We start from the raw sequence: 23,379 nt of genomic DNA, 5'->3' as shown, positions 1-23,379 counted from the left end.
TAATTACCCTCTTATGTTCCAACCATATTTAAAAGCTAAAACTAAACAATGCATCCATGGATGATTAATTTTTGCATCTGTAGCTCTTTAAGGAAAACTCCAGGTAAATAGACCCCCTCTGCCTTTAAAGTTGTTTGCATAGTATTCCATCTGGTTGGACCCTTAACATAGGTCAACATTAAAAGTGAAATCCTTTAATTCTTCCAAATGATAGGTAAACTTACTAGACATCTTGTCTGTACTGTATATCCATTCCCTTTCGTATAAACCTGTGATTCTTGGCCTGAGGTGCTACACAAGAAGTAGATGTATTTAAATACAGTTATTTTGTTAGTGACCACTCTTATGTTTTCATGATGATGGGAAGCAATCAGTTTGGATTGCTTTTTTCATGTCTTACTTCACAGGACTTTCCTTAGCCCATGACTTTGGAAAAGAAACAAAACTTGCTATGGGGGGAATATATCCCCTCCACAACTGAGAATAGGAAAATAGGCATTCTATCCTAACTAAATGTATTAAATCTATTATAAAAGGAATCACAGATTCTAATACCAGTCATCATTTGCATTAGCTGCTATTTGTATGGCTTCATATATAACAAATCAACTCATTTAGATATCTTGAGTTTTATTTTGCAGGGAATTTGTTTCTGGGAAGATTCACTGGGAAGTCATATTTACAGACTTTAGCTATACTGTCAATGCTTTACTATATACACGGTTACCCTTTGGTGCTACTTAAAAAAAAAAAAAAACGCGTAACTTCTGGTGCAATAGTCCATGAATATATCATCTTTCTTAAATCTGTAATTTGAAAGGCTAGTTCAAATCCAAAAAACATTTAAATTCTGAAATGCTTGAAATCCATAGTCACCTGGAATCCCACCTGAACATTTGACGATTAGATCTAAAGTAAGAAAAAAATTAGATTGACTCTTTTATCTCATTGAATTCTTGCCACCGTTTTCTGCTCACTTCCACATAAATAACTTACTTAAAATATTAACCAGAGTTTAAACATTCTCTTGTAGAGGACTCTGAGATTTGTTGAAAGAGTTGTATACAAAAAAAGTTACATATAGAGGGTGACAAAAAATACATATATATACACATCTTAAGAAAGGAAAAAACTGTATTAAAATTGTAACACTCAATATATGCATATACCAATAAAAATGATGAATACAAGTCATGTATACACATTTTTTGGCACCCTGGTATTTGTTGCTACTTTATATGTTATTTACCCTATAATAAAACATGTAGGCTCAGAGGGTTCTGAAAGCACCACTAAAGATTACACCTTCTAAACTTTCATCCACAGATAAGCAAATAGAAAAGTAGAGAGGTGAGGTGAATTTTAAAGTTATTCAGATAGTGGCTAAGGTGAACATAGACGCTAGAGCTCCCAATACACAGTCCAGTGTTTTTCCCCAACATGCTTTTGTGCTAAAAAGATAGCTGACAAGTATACAGTATTTAGATATCCGTTTAGAGAATGCTATAACCCTCATTTTACCTTGACCTCCTACTTTGACAATATCTTATAATATATGGAGGCTCCTAACTTAGAAACTTATACCTATTTATCGCATTTGTGCTCTAGATACACTGCCAAAATAACCTTGTTCGGGGAACAAAAAAAAAAGTTCTTCAGAAAAATAAATGAATGCATCATATAAAGCGTTTGCATCGATTTCTAAGGTCAGTAACAGAAAACTGGTCTATTTAATGTGTTTCATTAGAATAGGCTCTAGCATAATTATGGTACATGCAGCTACTCTTAAAAATAAAAGAGGGCAGGTATGACAATGAAGGAGTAAAATAAGAACTGTTTTTCTATCTATGGAAGCGATGACCCAAGCTAACGGAGAGTAATTGTTCAAAATGATACAGCAGCTCCTTGAGGTTATACCTAAAACTCTAAACCATGCAGACATTGCTGGCGTTAGCTTCCCCTCACTCCTCATTTCCAAGTGAAAGGACATCAGCTAAAACAGCACTCCCTACCCCTAACTCACTACTCCTCAAGGAGGGAGACTGAGCTGATTGATGGAGAAACCATTGGTTCATGTTTCTCACTTCGGTACAGCTAATCTGGTAAGAGTATATAAGTACTTAGTGTTTGATCTCCTTATTCCCTCTCTATATCAAGTGAATGCAAAGAAGCAATTCTTGGTAAATGTATCTGTTCTCTAGACGCAAATGTTCCCTCAGTTGAAAACATCCTATGTAAAGCTGGGAAAGATGCTAGAAAGTTCATTTGATTGTATGAATAAGATATATTAGTCAAAGAATTTTGCAGTAAAAAAGGTTGTATGTTATCTTTGCTGTTGAGACTTCAGTGGTCTTTCTTAATTCTGAATTGTGTGGTAAATACTGGGGGTATTATTAATTAACTCCTTGAATTCCATTACTTAATTCATGGGTAAGAAGCAGTAAGAAATAGACCAGGAATGGGATTTGAGGTCTGAATGTGCAGAGAATGAAACTTCTGGTCAGGGCAGGTGGCACAATTCTGAGGCTTTCGTGAGCAAGGTAATTTTTTGGTGGATCATAATTGGTGACTTGGGCAACTGTTTACAGTTGAAGACTATTTTTAATACTTTTATGCTTAACAGTGGCTGGCTATAGCGGTAATAATGTTCAGTTTAAAATATACCTGTAAATTTGGCCTGTTATGGCAGTAAGACTGAGTCAGGAAATACATCTTTTCATACATTGACTTCATACAGAAGAGTATTTGCTGCCTTCACTGTTTTTCCAGCCCTGTCTACCTTCCAGGACTTTCCAAGTCAAGGCAACTAAGTTATGCCTGCTTTACAGAACGTTAGTGAGTTCTTGCTTGAAATAGTTTGTGCCATGCCTAGGAAGGCTATGTTAGATCAGCCTCTAAACTCTGTGTCTTTTGTTTTTTAATAGAAAAAGCCAAGAGAAGGAAGCTCCTGAATTTATGTGACTCATTCTAAAGCTCTTAAGAGCCAGTACATCCTCTTCCCATCACCATGTGGCCTTCTCAAGCCAGACTTTCATTTAATTACGTAAGTACTGACTATAAAACACCCTGTGTTTGGCAAGGAAATTTACTGACCACTTAAATATTTATTGAGGGAGTAAATACAAGAATGAATAGAGTAGAAGGTATAGTTAACTCCTGCTGTACAGAAGACAAATCACTGTAAGAAAATGATGGGAATATTAAGATATGCAATAATGGTAGAACTTGGCATATGTAAGTACTGATGAAGCAAAATTAAAAAAAAAAGGCGAGAACAAGAGAGAGAAAAACTGGTTAGATCCATACTGCATTATTAAGTTTATTTTAATTAATATTTCTGGTTTAAATGTAATAAGCATGTTAAGCGATCAAATACTCTCCATTTGCATTGATCTTCCAAGTAACAGGGTCATCCCATAGTGCTGAGAGATTCACCAATTTAAGTATCATATTAAGTGGAATCACTTACATTCTGGCTTCTTTTCAACATCACCTCACCAACTCGTAGAGAAATAGAATGCTATGGTACCTAGGACAACGATACAAAAGCAGCCTTGCCATTTGCCCACCCCCGGCCTTGTGTAGCCATGGTGTTTTAGTCTTTGTTCTCCTGTCTCAGTACAGGCACTGAAATAGTTCTGTAACCTATTTTAAGTAGATGTGAACCTTAATTAATAAAACATTCATTTAGATTAAGAGCACTGAGATCCTAACATGGAACGGTAAAATTCATTTGGATTTGAATATACATGAATACTTTCTCAACTCTGCCAATAATAAAAAGTATGTTAGCAACAATGAAGTACCAAATCAGCAGGTAAGTAAAAATGGCTCTATGTTGACCTCCTACATTTTATAAAGTCTAAGGTGCATGATTTTTATATGTTCACATCCTTGAAATTGACATGCATCTTACCATTGTGACACTTTAGATACAGTGAAATACTGTAGATGGAGTCTTTGGTTCATGTTGCCATACTTAAATGAAATTAGTTAAGTTTGTGAGGCTGGTTATCATCACTATTAAAATGTGCTATATTCTTTATTTTTCCCATTGAATTGATCATGATGGAGTAGTTGTGCTGCAGTAACAAACAACCCCCAAATCTCAGTGCTTAACACAAACAAGGCTTATTTCTTTCTCACCCTGTATGTTCATTGTAGGGTAAGCAGGGGTTTTTAGGTATTTGGGTTGATGCATGCCATCTTGGCATCTTGGCAGAAACTTCCACGATCACTTCAGCCGAGGGACGAGAATGTGACAAATCACACATTGGCTGTTAAAGCATTGAACATATGTCCATATGCTTATTAGCTCATCTTCCTCTGTGACTCAGGGAGGTAATGAAAATGGGTAAAGCCTGTAGTACATACGATAAGGGAGACAGTGGTGACCTGGTGAGAAGATACTTCACTGGAACGGAGCTTTATCAACTCTAGCAGATTATTGCCCTGGGGAATAAGCATTCAGTGGCTATTTATTATGATTTTTGAAAATAATCCTTAGATTTTGGTATTTATTGAAAATATCCTGATTTTTAAATGTTAGCTAATTTAAATGAAAGAGTTTATAGACCCAATATAATGTTTGAATGCCAAATTCAGTTTTTGGCCTATAGTAAGACAGAGAAGATAATGAAAATTCAGTGGAGACCAGAATTTGAAATAAGAAATGATCATAAGAATCTTAAAACCTCAAAGGTTTTCAGTAAAAGGGATGTCACTAGTCATTTTACAGGGTGTGTATAATGGGATTTAAAGCTAATCTTACCTTGGTAAGAAATAAAAGAAGGACCCCAAGAGACACATGGATTCACACTTAATGGTATTCACCTTGTCACTTCCTATTTGTCTGATAAAAGATTCTTATTGAGTAATTTTGTGTGAAGAACTTAGGTGAGGATCAGGGTCTGATATGATAATCCTTAGTCTCCACAGTGATGGAACTTTAGGGGAAAATGTTTGATCAATGAATGTATTAATAGATGCATCATAAAAGGTCATACTTTTTCAATGAACAGGGGTTTTAAAATCTCAAAAAATGTAAATATTAACTTTGATTCATAAGGATGACTTGCGTACCCTTTTTTGATTTCTAATACTTCATGTTGGTGACAATATATTAGTAAGTAATCACTCTGCACAACCTTGGACAGAAAATGTTAGGTTTCAGTTTACAACTTCAATAAGATCAGATGTGAGTGCATTAGATGGATGACTCCAGCTTCCCTGAGAACCTTATAAGTCATCACTTTCAGAAACCATTGACAACAGATGTGGAGGACAATCCAAAATAAATGTTGTAAGTTTATCATTTTTTAGAAGCACTTTCTGAAGTAAAATTTACTTTAAAATTTCAGAATGGTTTCTAGGGCATTCAAATAATATCCTTGTATATGCTTTCACCTGGAAAAAGGATTCAAAACAAGCAGGCTCTAACAACACCTCCCTGCCCCCATCAATTATCATCACAGGGAAATCAGCGGTGTTTTGTTTTCTGACAGTCCAGGCTTATAGTCCTTAAGAGAGATATGGGAAGAATTAAAATTTAATTCAACATATACAGCTTCCTTGAGCTATATGAGATTTGAATATGACCAACCTGATTATTTACCATAATTATACTAACGCTATTACTAATAATTAGCAAATTTTTTAAATCAAAATTGACTCTTCAGTATCCATTCATTCAGCAGATTGCCAACCTCCTTTGCTGTTTTCTTTTTCTCCCCTCATCCACCTCTGAGAATTTTTGTGTTCCTAGTAATTGAAGGTTGAGGAAAGGACATTTATATGACAAATGTCATTGTTAAAAACTGTAGTATACAGTTGCAACTAAAGAAAAATAAAGCACAGTAAATGGTTATATTTATATGTACAGCAAAGAGAATTCCAAGCCCAACTAAGAAATAAATGCCATTGTATGCATGCATGACCAATTCATTTGCCCATTAGGAATGCAGCCATATTACTAAAGGTTTTCATCATATGTTTGTAATAAGAATTGTTGTTCTTCTGGCTAAATTTCTGAGGCTTATCAACAGATCTGGCTCTGATCATTATAATTAATTAAGATATGTGAGTATATATATTATAACTAAACACACTCAGAGAAACTGACGTGATGTAGTTATTTAATTTCTAATGATGAGTTTTTTCAAGTAATGTTTTTAAATATGAAGAACCACTTTCTTATGTGATAGGTTTTGATAGGTATAATTACTGACCTATTTGATGTTTTAATCAATATTGTGTTAAAATATACTACCCAAAATAACACACACACACACACACACACACACACACACACACAGAGTAGGTTGAACCATATGAAGTTGCCAATATTTAACTGTTTTTTTACCTGGGGAGGGGAACTTTCATGTGGTTCAAGCTGATATGAAAAATCTGTTAAATGACGGTTATTCAACTGTTTTGACACAGCTTAAGAGATCTGCTCTTAAGAAAGCCTATCATTTCTCAAATAGAGAATGAGTTCATTATAAGTTTTAAAAACTAAACTCTCTTGGAACAAAATACTTCCAGTAATTTATTGAATTACTCTAATTGTTCAATGCACTTTAGAAAAAAGTGGTGGTGATGATGAAGAGAAAGTTTTAAAATTCGATATTGGAAAAATGTGCAATTGGTTTTGAAATTCTTGTATTCCTTTGAGATTGCTTTTGAAATCTTGCTTCATGGAAACAACTACTTCCCTCCATCCCAATTCAACACTGAATTGAAGGCAACATCTCATTACTGTGCTCCCTGGTAATTTTTCAGAACTTCCCTCTGAAGTCTTTTCCAAGAAGCATCATTAAAGATTCAATACACAAATAAGTCATTTCATTTGTCCCCAAGTGTAGTGTGTGCATCTGCAATTCTGAATAAACTATAATATGATAGTACTTCAAAAAGCAAATGTGAAAGATACAACCAATTGGCCAGTGTAAAAAACTCAACTTTAGTTTAAAGAAATAGCAAAAAAAACAAGTACCTTTTCTTCCTTCAAGTAATTCATCCTCAGATGGTGGTAATATGTACAGAGTACTTGCAAATAAAATAAGACATTGAAGAGTCCATCAATAGATCCTCTTTTTTTCTTTTCAAAGGCAGTTTTTCATCCTTTATCTGGCCTTTTAAGTAACTTGATTATTATAATTCCTATGTACCCCTCTGGACTGCAGTGATGAGCCTCTGAATGCACACTCATGAAATTATGAGAAAGATAGGGAATTGGAAAGTAAATATGAAATAGAAAAAAAAACACAGTGAAATGAGGATAAGGACGAGCGGCTAAATATACGTAAACAAACAAACAAACACAAAAAAAACAAATCCAACGCCCTTCTCAGCTGGTGGTGTTCAAAAACCATCCTTGTAATTTGAAAATCAGTACAATATATGCTGATGAAGAAGCTTTGGTTCATGCAAAATGACTGCTGTAAATATCAAAGAAAATTTTGCTTACCACATCAAATAGAATACATTGGAGCTCTTGTGTGAATAATAAAGCCTAAGATGTCTCAGAGTCAGCCATACAAGATAGTCCTGGTTCGGCTAAACACGACGGCAGAAGCATTGAGGTAGTAGGAAAAAGGAAATGAGGTATTAAAAACAAAAACATTTCAGAAAGTAAAAGCTTGATGAAAACAATATAATGAAGAGAGAAAATCTTATTTGGGTTTTCCCAAATTTGAAAGTCCATCCTGTAAACTTCACCAGAAGCTAAAATTCAGTAAGCATATGTTGTGGTCACATGATACGATAGGCATGGGATTAGTTGCTAGTTTCTATCTTTAAGGAGCACATCATCTAAAGAGGAGAGAGAAGCAAACCAATCCTTACAATACACTATAATAAACATAACGCTAGAAATACAAAGTACTAGAAAGTACAAAATGGGACAGAATCAAAGCTGTTGAGGGAATAAATTCAGGGCAGATTCTTGGAATGGTCACGTTGGACCTGAATCTTGAAATGCACACTGGAACTAGCCAGGTGGAAAGATGATGAGAAAGGCAAAAGAAAGAGTATGTTCAAAGTTATAAAGTGGAAAAGCCTGGAATATTCGGTGAACTACATGTAGTCTTTATAGCTGGGTTGCAGAGTATAGATGAAGGAGTAGCAGTGAACTTCTTCTAGGTGCCAACTACCACACCACCATCCCATGTAGTTAGAATGTTAGTCTCGGACTCTGTTTGTTCTCCCTCTCTTAAAAGGCCTGAAGAGCCTCATTTTCTGCTAAGTCCTACCAAGCTCTGAGTATCTGCCAAGGGGAAGGCCTACCTACCCCACTTAGCACACTGCAGGCTGGCAAGTAGACTTTTATAATCTCTTTATTCCTTTATCGAAATCTCTTCTTGCATTTCTAGGAGGAGGAACTAGGAAAATCATACTCTATGGTGGTCTCATTATGATTCTTTGTCCTGTTGCACATCTAAGGTTTCACTAAATATGGATACAAAGGGCAGAGTGGTGAGAGGAACGGTGTGTGCAGTCAATACATTTTGCGGAGTTATTTATTCAGAGTGAGAAGTATTTAGAAATGAAATAAATTCTAAGGATTGACTTTATTTGCATCATTACTGGGGTTTTAAAACTAAATGCAGCTATTAGAAAATTAAGTTCAATGGGCTGCAATTAGACTTAGATAAACATATGCATATGCCTACGAAAAAAACTATGTGTGACAATTTTGACTGATTACTATTACTGGGGAGTAATTTTCAGTTAATTGAAATTGTATTGTATTGCTCTAAGCAAGGCTGAAAATTGGTAAATCTTAATGACCTGAAATCCGACCAACTTGAACCTTCAATGAACCCTGAATTCTGAATTCTTTCATAACCAAGAGGTTAAAAACAAAAAGAAACCAGCTCCTATCACAGATTTATTCCAAAGATCAGGGTTTGTGGGATGTGTGGTCAGTTCCATCGCCTTGTCTCTAAGGCTGTAAATATGTACATGTTCAGAGGGAGATAAAGTTAATCAGTGTTGCTAATGATGATTTTGCACTCTTCTGAAATGTTTATAATGAAAGGTTATGTCTCTTTAAATATGGCAGGGAGTAAAATAAGATGTTGTAGTAGACTGAACTCTGTGTATGTGTATTCTTGTTCTTGAAGGCTACCCAGTCAAAAGTAACTCTTCCACCTAAGCTATTATGTTATTTTTCCGTTTAATATTGTGCTTACTATATGCCAGACAAATATAAACATTTTTAATGCTCTTAACACAATGAGGCATGTCCTATTATTATGCCTATTTTGCAAATAAGGCAAGTGAGACCCAAAGAATTTGAGTAACTTGCCCAAGAACATATAGCTGGCTAGAAGCTGATGTAGGTGCAATAGGAACCCAGGCAGCCTGGCTAGAGTCTGTGCTGTTACTACTCAGGAATGTATTATGCAATAAGAGAGATACATGTATACTGCAATAGGCTCAAAAACACATTTTCAGGAAAACATACCAGGAGATATCGGGTTGAGGGTTGTTTCATAAACAGAACTACTGGGTTTTCTCCAGGGAGACATTTGTTAGTATCTCCGGCAATCTGCCTCCACAGAGGGAGCTCCTCCCAGACTGGCAAAGCCATGGATGAGGGCTGACCAAACTTCCCATTCTCCTAGAGGAGTTGTATAGTCCAGGCTGAAGAGTGATCTCTCCTCAGTGGGGTGGACAAATACGTAGTACAGCAGCCTCTTGAAGCTTTCTAAATTTGGGGTTCCTCTTTTGTGCTACACGTACTGCTCATACAAGCACATAGCTAGCCCTCATTGCATCAGCTCTGATAATAAATTGTTCTGTTTTTCTGACCCAGGGCTCTTGTGCCTACACATGTATGTGAAAAACTGTCATGCTAACCTGTTAGCTTTTCGTAGGGTAAATCTCAGCCTCTTCCTAATTTCTGACTTAACACTGTTCTGCTTGTGTGCATACCTGAGTATATGCATTAATGTACACCCATATGTATACTGGAGCAAGAGGAGGAATAGAGGAAGAGATGCATATCAAATGGATAATAACACTCTGTGATAATTTCTGAAATGCAGTGGTGTGCTATAGGAGCATAGAAGAGGAAACCAAAACTGCGAAGCTAGTGAATATTGAGAATTAAAAAAAAAAGGTTAATGAGATAGTGATGCAGTGCACTTTTAAGGTAAGGTAGTGGGGGGAGTTCTTGGTGATTAAATCTGCCCAGTCATCTAGGGAGCGTTTCTTTCCACGTTGTGAAATCTCAGACTTCTTCTCTGCCCCTCACCTTGTCTGCAGTGAAAGCTTTCTGAACACCTTACTTCGAGGCATTGTCTGAATTATTTGGCTTATATCCTTGTGGCCAGTGAATCACTCTCTTGTTTCTCGCTCTCATCCTTATCTCCTGGATGATATAGGGCTCCTGTGACCCTGAAGCCTCACCCATGACTTGCAGAAGAAGAGGATACCACAATACCGTATTTCCCTGAAAATAAGACCGGGTCTTATTAATTTTTGCTCCAAAAGATGCATTAGGGCTTATTTTCAGGGGATGTCTTACTTTTTCATGTACAACAATCTGCATTTTCTCATGTACAACAATCTACATGTATTCATTTATTCATGTACAAAAATCTACATTTATTCAAATACCGTGGTGTCATCTTCATCTGGAACATCGTCACAACTCTCCAAACCCCTAATTCTGGCTTGAATTTCTTGCAACTCCATTTCCTGTAGAAACATTGGCCCCTATCTCTCATGTCCAGCAATAAAGCTCTCCTTAAATGAGCACTTGTTGTTCATGTAGCCTGCTCGTAGTGCATTGGCAACACAGCTGTCAGTGATTTTTCTCCCATGAATTCTTTACCCAAGTCAGAACCTCTTGCAGGCTAGGCTTTGCAAAGTTTCCACGCTGATTTCTCTCCATTCTATTTTCAATGTAGTCATTTATTTCCATGCACAAATTGTCCTTGACTGGCTGGTTTATTGCAACATCAAGAAGCTGGAGATAGGCAGTCATTCCTGTGGGAATCATTATTTGATCTATTTTCTCTGCAAGGAAGTTCTTCATGTCTTTAGCGTGGTGAGTGCTGGCTGATTCCCAGACTAGCAAACCTCTTTGGCCACCTCACAAAACAAGTGGCAGCATTAAATCGACCCACTTCCTTATAACTGCTTGAATGCACCAGGCTTTTTCGGTTTCAAGAACATAAGTGCCTGAAACATGTTCAACGTTATCTTTCTTGCCCTTAGTGATGATTAGAGGTGAGGCTTTCTTTCCATCCAGGCGAATTGCCAAAATACAGGTAACACGTGCACTTTCATAATCAGCGGAGGAAATGTGGATTGATGAGGCACCCCTCTGATCAATTGTCATTTGAGATCCTTGGCCCATAAACACTGCAGTTTCATCCAAAGCAATCATGTTGGAGAGTTGGTATTTAGAAAAATCGATGCCATCAACAAAGGACTTGAATGCACGTTTAATAACTTCTGTATCTTCCAGGTTGAACAGTGTTGTCAATCTTACAGACAGTTCATATCGCTGAAGGAAGCCATCCAGCCAGTGTTGTGATGCTTTGAATTCTTTCTTCTGGGGATATTTCTAACTGTGGTGCCATTGCAAGGGCAAATGTTTGAATATCAGCCCTGTGCACAGCCAAAGCCTTTGCTCTCCTGTCTGCAATCCATTCATAGATGATGTCTTCCAGCTCAGGAAATAAGGGTTGCCGACGTGATCCACACTTGCGCTTCTTAGCATTTCCCGCATCCACCTGTTGACTGAGGTACTCTGCTCGCCATTTTTGGACTGTTTGGGGATCCAATTTCTTCTCTTTGCAGAAAGTTGTAAGATTCTTGCCCTGGGAGTCCTCCACTATTCCTTTCTTGTACTTGACAGAATAGCTCTTTCCTTTTGCACTCATTTTCTCTGGGGGTCAAAATATTATTCTCTTTAAATCTACCATTAAATCAAGTGTTAATTGAAGACTTACAAGACATGAGTGGCACCAAAATGATGATAGTTAAAAATGATGGTCCACACAAAAGCAACGAAAAATTGAAGGCACCAAAATTCAGAAAACGTTTCTTTATTTCACACGAGTGCATTATGTCCGTTACAACACACACGTATTGAATTATGAAGATTCATATTAGACATAACCACGTCCGTTCGTTATCAAGTGCACAAATTATTCATGTGTTGTGTCTGCACTCCGATTGGTCATTCGGCAATAAGTCTCGAGTTCATCTGTTTACATTGGCATTTACCTCTTGTCCAAAGGTACCTGCTTGGGTATTTACAAATACTTAATTGTAATTTACATTATCATTTATTTTAAGTATTAATGGCAATAATATTATTTACTTACATTTAATTATATGTTAATATTATTGTAATTCAACACATCCGTCGTGTGTTGCAACGAACTACTAAATGCCTCCGTCAAGCTGATGATCTTAACTGGGGCTTATTTTGGAGGTAATGGCTTAATAATGATCAACATTCAAGAAAATCTTAGAAAGCCTAAACACCCTGGACACTGACCAGCTTATACACAGCCGTGATCTTGGTATTCTAGGTGTATCGTCAGGCACAATTATTGACCATTTTATACAGACTCACCATTTCATATCTAACAATTGTTCTGGACAACCTAACAGGCCTGAATCCCAAAGAGAGTGATGGTCTTTGACCAAATACTGCTTCCCACCTGCACCTGGGAGATACCTGCAATCCCACTCTACTGCCTATGGGGCTTTGAGTACAAGAGGTTGGGAAGCTGTGATGGCCCCAAGATCTCTTTCAAACTTCTACCCTGTCTTGGCCACCGTAAATAAAGCTGCAATGAACATCGGAGCTGCAATGAATATCTTTACGGATAAATGTTTTCCGTTTTTTAGGGTAGATACACAAGAGAGCGATTGCTGGGTCATATGATTGGATAAAGAATATGTGGTATATATACACAATGGAATACTATTCTGCCATGAGATGAAGTAGTGTCATTTGTGACAACATAGATGGATCTTGAGATTATTATGCTAAGTGAAATAAGTCACACCGAAAAAATCGAGAACCATGTGATTTCACTGATATGTGAGATATAAAACTGAAAAAGGAACAAGAAAAAGGAACAAGACAAGCAAATGAAGAAACAAAAACTCACAGACATAGATGATAGTTTAATAATTACCAGAGGGTAAGGGGGGAGGGGGTTGGTAGATGAGAGTAAAGGGGATCAAATATATAGTGATGGAAAGAGAACTGACTCTAGGTGGTAAACACACTATGTGATATATAGATGATGTATTAAAGAATTGTACACCTGACACCTATGTAACTTTAATAGCAATTGTCACCCCAATAAACTTTAATTAAAAAAATAATAGAAATTCTCAAAGGGAAAAGGGAACAGAAGAAAACTGAAATATCAATGACCAAAGTTTTCCATATTTGATGAATACTATAAAGCCGGAGATCCAAAAAGCTCAATGAACTCAAGCAAAACAAATATGAATAAAAACACACCAAGATATAATAAAATTGCTTAAATCTGGTAATAAGAGAAATCTTAAAAGGAGACAGAGAAAAATAACACAGTATATACAAAGAAACAAAGATAAAGATGTTAGTAGATTTCTCATGAAACAATGCAACCTTGAAGAAGACAGTGCAACATCTTTAAAGTACTGGAAGAGAGAGAGAGAGAGAGAGAGAGAGAGGAGAGAGAGAATTCCCTAGAATCCTTTATCTCATGAAATTTAAAAATAAAGTAATTGAACTCATAAAAAGTATGCTCACTCACCATAATGGAATCAAACTGGAAATCAATAGAAAAATGATAACATTAAAATCTCCAAACACATGGAAAGGAAAAACATACTTTTATATGATTCATGAGTTAAACAGAATATTTCAAAGGTGATAAAAATATATGTAACAATGAAAATGACAAGGCAAAATGTCAAAGTTCATGGGACACAATGAGAGCAATATGTAGAGAGAAAATTATTACATTTAATTCTTACGTAAGAAATGAAAAAAATCTCAAATCAATAATCTAAGCTCTCAAAAGAACAAAATGAACTGAGAGTAAGTAGAAGTAATAAATATAATGGAAGAAATAAAATATATTCAAAACAGAAGAAGATGTACAAAATCAATCAAACCAGATGTTATCCTTTAAAAAGATCTATAAAATTGGCAAATGTCTCTACAATCTGACAAATGAAAAAGAGAGAATGAACACAAATTATCAACATCCAGCAATGTCAGGAATGAAGGAAGGCATATCACTACCTACCAATTAACTCTATGCTCATAAATCCATAACTTAAATAAATGATTTACTGAAAGACAGAAACTCAAAAACACTTAAAATTAGATAATCTAAACAGTCCTGTATGAATTAAATAAATTTATATTTAAATCTTTTCCACAAAGTAAACTCCAAACACATATGGCTTTACTGGGGAATTTTACCAAACTTTAAATTAAGAAATAATACTCATTCTATAAAAACTCTTCAAGAAAATTTAAAATCACATAGGAAGTCAACAAGAAAAGAAGAAAGAAATTAAAGAACTTCAAAATAGCCGGAGGAAAAAAATTTTAATAGCAATAGTAAATTCTTAACTATCAATAATTACTTTAAATATAAATGGATTTATTCTTCAATAAAAAAAATATAAGTGGATGAATGGGTTTAAAATAAAACAAAACAAAACAAAATAAAGCAAAACAAGACTCTACTATATGCTGCTTACAAGAGAGTCACTTTGGCTTTAAAGACATACATAAACTCAAAGAGAAGGAATGGAAAGAGACATTTCATACAAATGGAAACCAAAAGAGAGCAAGAGTCGTTATATTTATATCAAAGAAAATAGATTTTAAGTCAAAATCTGGAAGAAAAGATAAGGTCATTATGTAATGATAGAGGGGTCGAATAATCACGATGATATAAAAGTTGTAAATGTATATGTACCCAACATAGGGGCATCTAAATATATATAGCAAATATTAACAGACCTGAGGGGATAAATAAACAATGCAGTAATGCCCAGGGGCCTCAATACCCCAATATCAACTATGGATAGATCATCCAGACAGAAAACTAATAAGGAAATAGTGGACTTGAACTATACATACTTTAGATTGATGGAACTAACAGGTAGATACAGGATATTACACCCAACAGCAGCAGAACAGAACACATATTCTTTTCAAATGCACAAAATTTTTCTCCAGAATAGAGAATAAGGTCTGCTTTGCTCTCTCTGGAACCTAAGACCAAGGTTTTCCCTGGAAATGGATGCCAAAGGGAAGGCTGAGTAAAAATACTGCAAAAGTTTCCTACATTTTCAAATTACATTTTTCTTGATTCAGCATTTGTTCAGTTGCTCTAAACCTTTGACTGTTCTCCAGAGTTTGAACAAAGTTCATTCTGTTTTTACTCCACTTAGTGTTTAAGTGGAGCAATAAATCCTTGGAACTACCTTATCTGTCTTTTTCACTGACATCGTTTTCTTACCCTTTTCTTAATCTTGCATCTGCGTTGCTTTTATTATTATTTGTTTGTTTGTTTCTTTACTTATCATTTACTTTTCAAGTTAGAGCTGTTTTATATTGTCTAATGATCTTTGGTCGTCTGTTCATATTTAAAAGTGAGAAAATTAGAAGTTCAATGGGAACACTGTATACATGGGTAGGACTTGTCATATGGCTTCAGTGTTATAGCATTATTTCTTTGAATCATTGTATTAGATACCTCCTGATGTATCTTTAGTTCTTTCATCCTTGGCTGATCTGTTCACAAGAGTAAACTTTTCCATTCATCTCAGAAGGTAAGCCTGACCATTTCCATTTTATAGAACATGTGAAAGAAGGGTGTTGAATGGTTTCAACAGTGAGTAAGCAATGTTTACTAAAATCTTCTTGCACCTTAAGTATACAAGTACCTGGCTTCCCATTTCAGAGTTCCCTGTTTTCTTGGTGGGGGTTGGGTGCTTCGGTTACCTAACTTGAAGGAGTCATTAGTCATTCCTCTAGATGTTAGCCCAATCTTTACCTTCAGTTTCAAAAGAATAATGTGAATCATTTGGAAGCTTCCCACTGCTAGCTAAAGATTCAGGTATTTTGTGTGTGTTATCAGTTACTACCATCCATGTGCTTTCCCTCTGAAAGTTTGTGGTTTCTCCTTCTACTTTCTTGTTTTCTGGACTTATTTGTTTGAAATTACTATTGTTTTTATAATTATTATTTTAGTCGCATTTATTGGTGGAGAATTGCTAGATATGTTTTTAAACTACTGTCTTTGCTCTAAAGTCTATTTGCAGGATTTCTCATTAACCCGCTTTTCTCCATTTCTTGAATGAGATTGTAAGAACTGGTTTCTAGGATTTAGGCTTTCGAAATGTAAAAAGAATTCCTAGAATAAATGATAGAAATAAATATGACTGAGTGCCCAGAGGAATTGTCTACCTTATAAAGGAGAGTCTTGCTAGATATCTTGAATATCAGTGTGCAATTTTATTTTAAAATAATTTACAATTAATACCTTAAACCTTTTATTGAGTGTAACTTACAGAGATCAAAGATTAGACCAGGTTCTAAAGACAGAAAACATTTGGCTTAGTTTTTAATGACTTATAAAGGAGAAGTATAATGTCAGCTCATCCAATGGAAGTTTAGTTAATTCTTCCTCAATGATATTTTGTCAATTCATTCCTTTATTTTCATCCTTACATTCTTATGGTATTCCCCAATTTTTAATTTTCTTTTATTCATTAACCCATTGTTTTATATAAATCCATCAAACTAACTTGTAGAAAAGAAACATTTAAAAGCAAGGGTCTATTTGATTGCTCAGCTATATTCCAACTATATCATTGTTATGCCCTTTAATTTATAAAATTATGTAAAGTTACCTTCTACTTGATGGTCAAAATTGTAAGGTTATTATATTTCACTATTATTCTTATAATAATTTTTGAAAATTCTTTTATATGGGCACTCTTTTCATGGTTTCTTCTCAGGAACTTTCTTTTTCTTTTTAAGGTTAGGTTCTTTAAATAAATGTATTTAAAAGATCAGTGAAATGGAAAATTTGGGTAACTCATCCAGGCAAAAAGCAATTGAATCTTTGAGTTGTTACCCTTGGTGACAAATATAAAAAACTATTAAAATTAAATATGTGGTGCCAAAATGAATGAAAAGGAAAACATCAAACACAGAAGGAAGACCAAGATTAAAGGAATAAGTAGGCTGTGAAAATGTGTAAACTAATGAATACCACAATCTCAAGTAGCAATGATGCCTGCATTAAAACTATGGAGTTATACTACAGGGAAGTAGAGGAGGAACGATGCTTTAAAAAAGGTAATTATTTGTGTCTTGTAGCAAACCAAAGACAAACTTAGGTAAGACTTTTCAGTGTCAACTCTCAGGGTTTCTGAGAAGCACTTTCAGTAATGCCTCCTCCATGTTTAATTCAGGACTTTATATTTTAAATCTTCCATTTCTCCAAGATCTTCTTCAGTCTTGGAACTATAGATTTTCCTTTTCCTCCTGCTAACTTATTCTTCAGTTTTGTTTTGCTATTTTAACTTTCCACTTTGGCATGGTGATCCTGACAGAACCTACTTCTTAGCCAAGTTTCTGGCAAGTCTATAAGTGGTTTCTCATTAATCTGGTCAGGAAAATCCTAGTGCACTGAGTTTTAATCCTAGAAAATTATAACCAAGAGCTGAAGAATAAAATGCATATTAAGAGCCCAGGACCTTTAAGATGGGAATGTTGGAGTCTGATAATGGAGACCTGATAGGGAAGGAAGGTAGTTTTCTTCTGTCAACCCAATTTTAAATCTGCACTGCAGAGCTAATATGATGAGCTTGAGAACCATCCAGGTCAGCATCCATATCTAAGTGATCAAATATTGGGAATGGGTAGAGAAGGATAGGTTTAGATAGGAAGACACTGGCAGTGATGAATTCTGGGTCACATTCATTTTAAGGAGATGTCAGAATCAGGGTTTATGAAAGGTCCATTCAGATATAAGGATCATCTAGCAACTGGGAAAATATAAAGAAACCAGCTTCTAGGCACTATGCTGGTCTTCGTTATTTAATGTTAGGAGTTTGATTGCTCTAAAGGACATATTAAATCAGGCCATCATTTTCTAAATGTAATTAATACACTAGCAAAGAACTATCATAATTGACTCTAGATATGGTGGCCAAGAGTGTTGACACAAAAGATTTATTGCCTCTCTATGATATTAATATCTACTGTTTTTATTTGAAAAACTGTCCAATCCAGGTATAACTGAAATACAAATAATGTTTCATGTTATTGGGAGGATACTGATACATCAGGAATGGTTTTGTGCCTCTTTGTGCCTCTGAACAGAACTCTAAATGCACATGTATGTATGTGGAGTATAGTCTTTTGGGCTGAAAGCTTATAGTCTTCTGGACTCACACATCTAAGGCTCAATCGACATTCCCTAATACTTATTAAATGTGTGACCTTACCCAAGTTAATTTTCTCTGTATTTCAAATTCCTAATTTGTCAAATCAGACTACCTACTTCAAAAATTATAGTGAGGTGACAAAGTATAAAATGTTATTTCCTTAGTCAGTCAGCCTGAACTTTTTTTTACTGGGACATACTCCAAATGCTCAGGTATCACTAAGCTCTTCCTGACATTATTAATACAGGAAAATTAATACTATTATATATTACTTATTTTATTATGGTTACGTTACTATAAAATGAATAAAATCACGCTGTCTCATTAAAAATTCACATTAAAAAGAATCCACTCCAGGGGAGGCGGGCTCTTCCCCTGCGTACCACGGCTGATTTCTCCCGCCGGGATGGCCCTAGCGCAGACAAAGAACATAGCCTCCATACCTAGGCCCCTCCCCCGCCCCGCTCTTCCAATCTTACTCCGCCCTTCCAGAGACTTAAACCGGCCCCTGAACCGAGGAGTGGTATCTGAGGCTCAGGCTTTGGGAAGCCTGACGGGCAGCCCTGACCCAGGCAGACTGGGTAGTGTGCGTGATTCTGGCTGCGCTAGGAGAGAAGAGACGCCTCCACCCCCAGCCACCACCTTTTCTGGCCTGCGGGAAGAGGGCGACGCACGGCTGGGCTGGGAGAGTGAAGACCCCTCCATCCCCAGCCCCCACCCTTCCTGGCTTGCCTAGGGTGGGGTGGGTGCAGCTGCCGAGACACACCCGGAGATCAGCAGTGAGGCAGGCGCAGCTCTGGGCTTTCAGCAGATCAGAAATCTCCCGCCCGCACTCACACACACACACTGAAGAGGTGCCTTAAGACTCAAGAGTTTTGGTCACGTATCTGGTGGTGCCACTCTCAGTGTGCATTTGTGCAGGCAAGGGCAGAAACTGCACTGACATTGTAAAAACTATCATCCAGACCCCTCAGGCCCACGCATTTAAGTCTGCAGTCCCAAAGTCTCTCTGGGCACCAGGTGACCGGCTCTGCCTGCGCAATAAGCAGGGGGCTCTTTGGTACAGCAGAGAACAACCTGGACATTGCTTGGTGGGCTTAGGCCGAGACTGTCGCTGCTTTTTGTATTGCCTTGTTTTGTCTTGTTTTGCTTTGTCTTTATATCTTTGATATCTTTGCCTCTGTCGAGTGGGGGTTATCAAGTGGTTTTGCATGTGAACGTATTTGATATTTTTCTTTGTTGTTGTTGTTGCTGTTGTGCTTGGTGATTTGCTTTGTTCTGAAACTGCCCTTCCGGGGCCCAGCTTGTGAGGCACGGTCAGCAGATCAGAAATCTCCCGCCCGCACCCATACACACACACTGAAGGAGTGCCCTAGGATTCTGGAGCTCTGGACAAAGGGCTGGTGGTGCTACTCTCGGTGTGCATACGTGCGGACAAGGGCAGAAGCTGCACTGACTCTGTGGAGACTATCATCCAGACCCCTCAGGCCCACGCTTTTAAGTCTGCAGTCCCAAAGTCTCTCTGAGCACCAGGTGACCGGCTCTGCCTGCGCAATAAGCAGGGGGCTCTTTGGTACAGCAGAGGACAACCTGGTCATTGCTTCGTGGGCTCAGGCCGAGACGGTCGCTGCTTTTTGTTTTGCTTTGCTGTTGTCGTTGCTGCTGTGCTTGGTGATTTGCCTTGTTCTGGGACTTCCCTGCCGGGGCCCAGCTTGGGTGGCACGGGACTCGGCATATCCGGGGGCCAACTCCAGACCAAATCGGAGTGCAGCCGGGTTTGACCTGCAGGTCACACACCTAGAGGGGGTTCTCGGCAGGCTCTGGAGCCCATAGAGGCCAAATCACATTGGGGTGGTCAACCCTCACGCAGCAGAGTGCCCTGCGGGAGGCAGAGCCAAGTCTCACGGCAGGTCAGCCCAGGAGTTGACCCCACCTGCTAACTAGCGGGAAGCAATTAAAGATCTTCTTGAACGGGACAGTGTACACAACACAAGACTCACCTTTGGAGCACACGCAGAGGAGGACAACGTGGTGCGAGTCAAATATAAAGGACACATACTACATAAGATAACCTAGCAAGAACTAAGAACTCTAGGGGATCTACCTAATATATCAAAATAAACACAGTCAGCCAGAATGGGGAAACAAAGATACACGTCCCAAATAAAAGAACAGAAGAAGCTTCCACAACTGGAACCAAATGAAGCAGACGTAACCAACCTCTCAGAGACAGAGTTCAGAACACTGGTGATAAGAATGTTTAAGGAGCTTAGAGAAGACATAAAGAAGGATGTAGAAATCATAACAAACGAGCTTAGAGAAAACATAAAGAAGGATGTAGAAATCATAACGAAAAACCAGTTGGAACTAAAGAACACAATTACCGAAATTAAGAACTCACTTGAAGGAATTACCAGCAGGCTAGATGAAGCAGAGGATCGAATCAGCGACTTAGAAGACAAGGTAGCAGAGATCACCCAAACGGAACAACAGAAAGAAAAAAGAATAAAAAACAATGAGGATGGCCTAAGAGACCTCTGGGATAACATCAAGCGCAACAACATGCGCATTATAGGAAAACCAGAAGGTGAAGAGAGCAAGCAAGGGATTGAGAACATATTTGAAGTAATAATGTCTGAAAACTTCCCCAACCTGATGAAGGAAACCAACATACAAGTCCAGGAAGTGCAGAGAGTTCCAACCAGGATTAACCCAAACAGGTCCACACCAAGACACATTATAGTTAAAATGGCAAAGCTTAAAGACAAAGAGAGAATCCTAAAAGCAGCAAGAGAAAGACGGAGGGTTACATACAAGGGAACTCCCATAAGACTATCAAATGATTTTTCTACAGAAACATTGAAGGCCAGGAGGGAGTGGCAGGAGATACTTAAAGTGATGGAAAACAAAGGCCTACAACCTAGATTGCTTTATCCAGCAAGGCTATCATTTAAAGTTGATGGAGAGATAAAGAGCTTTCCAGAAAAAAATAAGCTAAAGGAATTTATCACCACCAAGCCAGCATTGCAAGAAATACTAAAAGGACTTCTGTAAATAGAAGAAAGATCAAAACAACCTAACTACAAATTTAAAAATGGCAATATCTATGTACCTATCAATAATCACTTTAAATGTAAATGGATTAAATGCTCCAATCAAGAGACATAGGGTGGCTGACTGGATAAGACAGCAAGACCCTTGTATATGCTGTATACAAGAGACTCACCTCAGAACAAAAGACACACACAGGCTGAAAGTGAAGGGTTGGAGTAAGATATTTCATGCAAATGGAAACGAGAAAAAAGCTGGAGTTGCAATACTTATATCTGACAAAATAGACTTTAAAATGAAGAACATACTAAAAGATAAAGATGGGCACTATATAATAATAAAGGGATCGATCCGACAAGAGGACATAACCCTAGTAAACATCTATGCACCCAACATAGGAGCACCTAAATATATAAAACAGGTACTGACTGACATAAAGGCAGAGATCAACAGTAACACTATTATAGTCGGGGACTTCAACACACCTCTGACCACAAGGGACAGGTCTTCCAGACAGAAAATCAATATGGAAACAACAGCCTTAAATGATACATTGGACCACTTGGATTTAATCGATATTTTCAGAACATTTCACCCCAATGCTGCAAAATACACCTTTTTCTCAAGCGCATATGGAACATTTTCCAAGATAGATCATATGTTAGGCCACAAAACAAGTCTTGATAAATTTAAGAAAATTGAAATCATACCAATTGTCTTCTCTGATCACAATGCTATGAAATTAGAAATGAACTACAGGAAAAAAACTGGAAGACACACCAATTCATGGAGGCTGAATAACTTATTACTAAATAATGAATGGGTCAAGCAGGAGATCAAGGAAGAAATCAAAAGATATCTCGAGATAAACGAAAATGAAAACACGACGACCCAAAATCTATGGGATGCCGCGAAAGCAGTCCTAAGAGGGAAATTCATAGCTTTGCAGGCCTACCTAAAGAAACAAGAAACATCACTAATCAACAGTTTATCTTCACATTTAAGGGATTTGGAAAAAGAACAGCAAAATAAGCCCAAAGGGAACACAAGGAAGGAGATAATAAAGATCAGAGCAGAAATAAATGAAATAGAAACCAGAAAAACAACACAAAAGATCAATGAATCCAAGAGTTGGTTCTTAGAGAAGATAAACAAAATCGACAAACCTTTAGCCAGACTCATTAAAAAAAGAGAGAGAGGACCCAAATTAATAAAATCAGAAATGAAAGAGGAGAAGTGACAACGGACACTGCAGAAATACAAAGAGTTTTAAGAAGTTACTATGAGCAACTATATGCCAACAAATTTGACAATTTGGAAGAAATGGACAATTTTCTAGAGGCGTACAACCTTCCAAGGCTAACTCAAGAAGAAACAGAAAACCTGAATAGACTGATTACCACCACGGAAATTGAATCAGTAATCAACAGTCTCCCAACAAACAAAAGCCCTGGACCAGATGGCTTTACAGGTGAATTTTACAAAACGTTCAAAAAAGAATTATCACCAATTCTCCTCAAGCTCTTCCAAAAAATCCAGAAGGAGGGAAGACTCCCAAACACTTTTTACGAAGCCACTATCACCCTGATCCCAAAATCAGACAAAGACACCACAAAAAAAGAAAACTACAGGCCGATATCTTTAATGAACATAGATGCAAAAATCCTCAACAAAATATTAGCAAACAGAATTCAGCAATACATTAAAAAGATCATTCACCACGATCAAGTGGGATTCATCCCTGGTATGCAGGGGTGGTTCAACATCCGCAAATCTATTAATGTGATACACCACATTAACAAAATGAAAAATAAAAATCACATGATCATATCAATAGATGCAGAAAAAGCATTTGATAAAATCCAACAGCCATTT

This window comes from Rhinolophus ferrumequinum, chromosome 7 (genome assembly GCF_004115265.2).
Source record: "Rhinolophus ferrumequinum isolate MPI-CBG mRhiFer1 chromosome 7, mRhiFer1_v1.p, whole genome shotgun sequence".
In the NCBI taxonomy this organism is placed as follows: Eukaryota; Metazoa; Chordata; class Mammalia; order Chiroptera; family Rhinolophidae; genus Rhinolophus; species Rhinolophus ferrumequinum.
Note: the sequence above shows the minus strand (reverse complement) of the source record.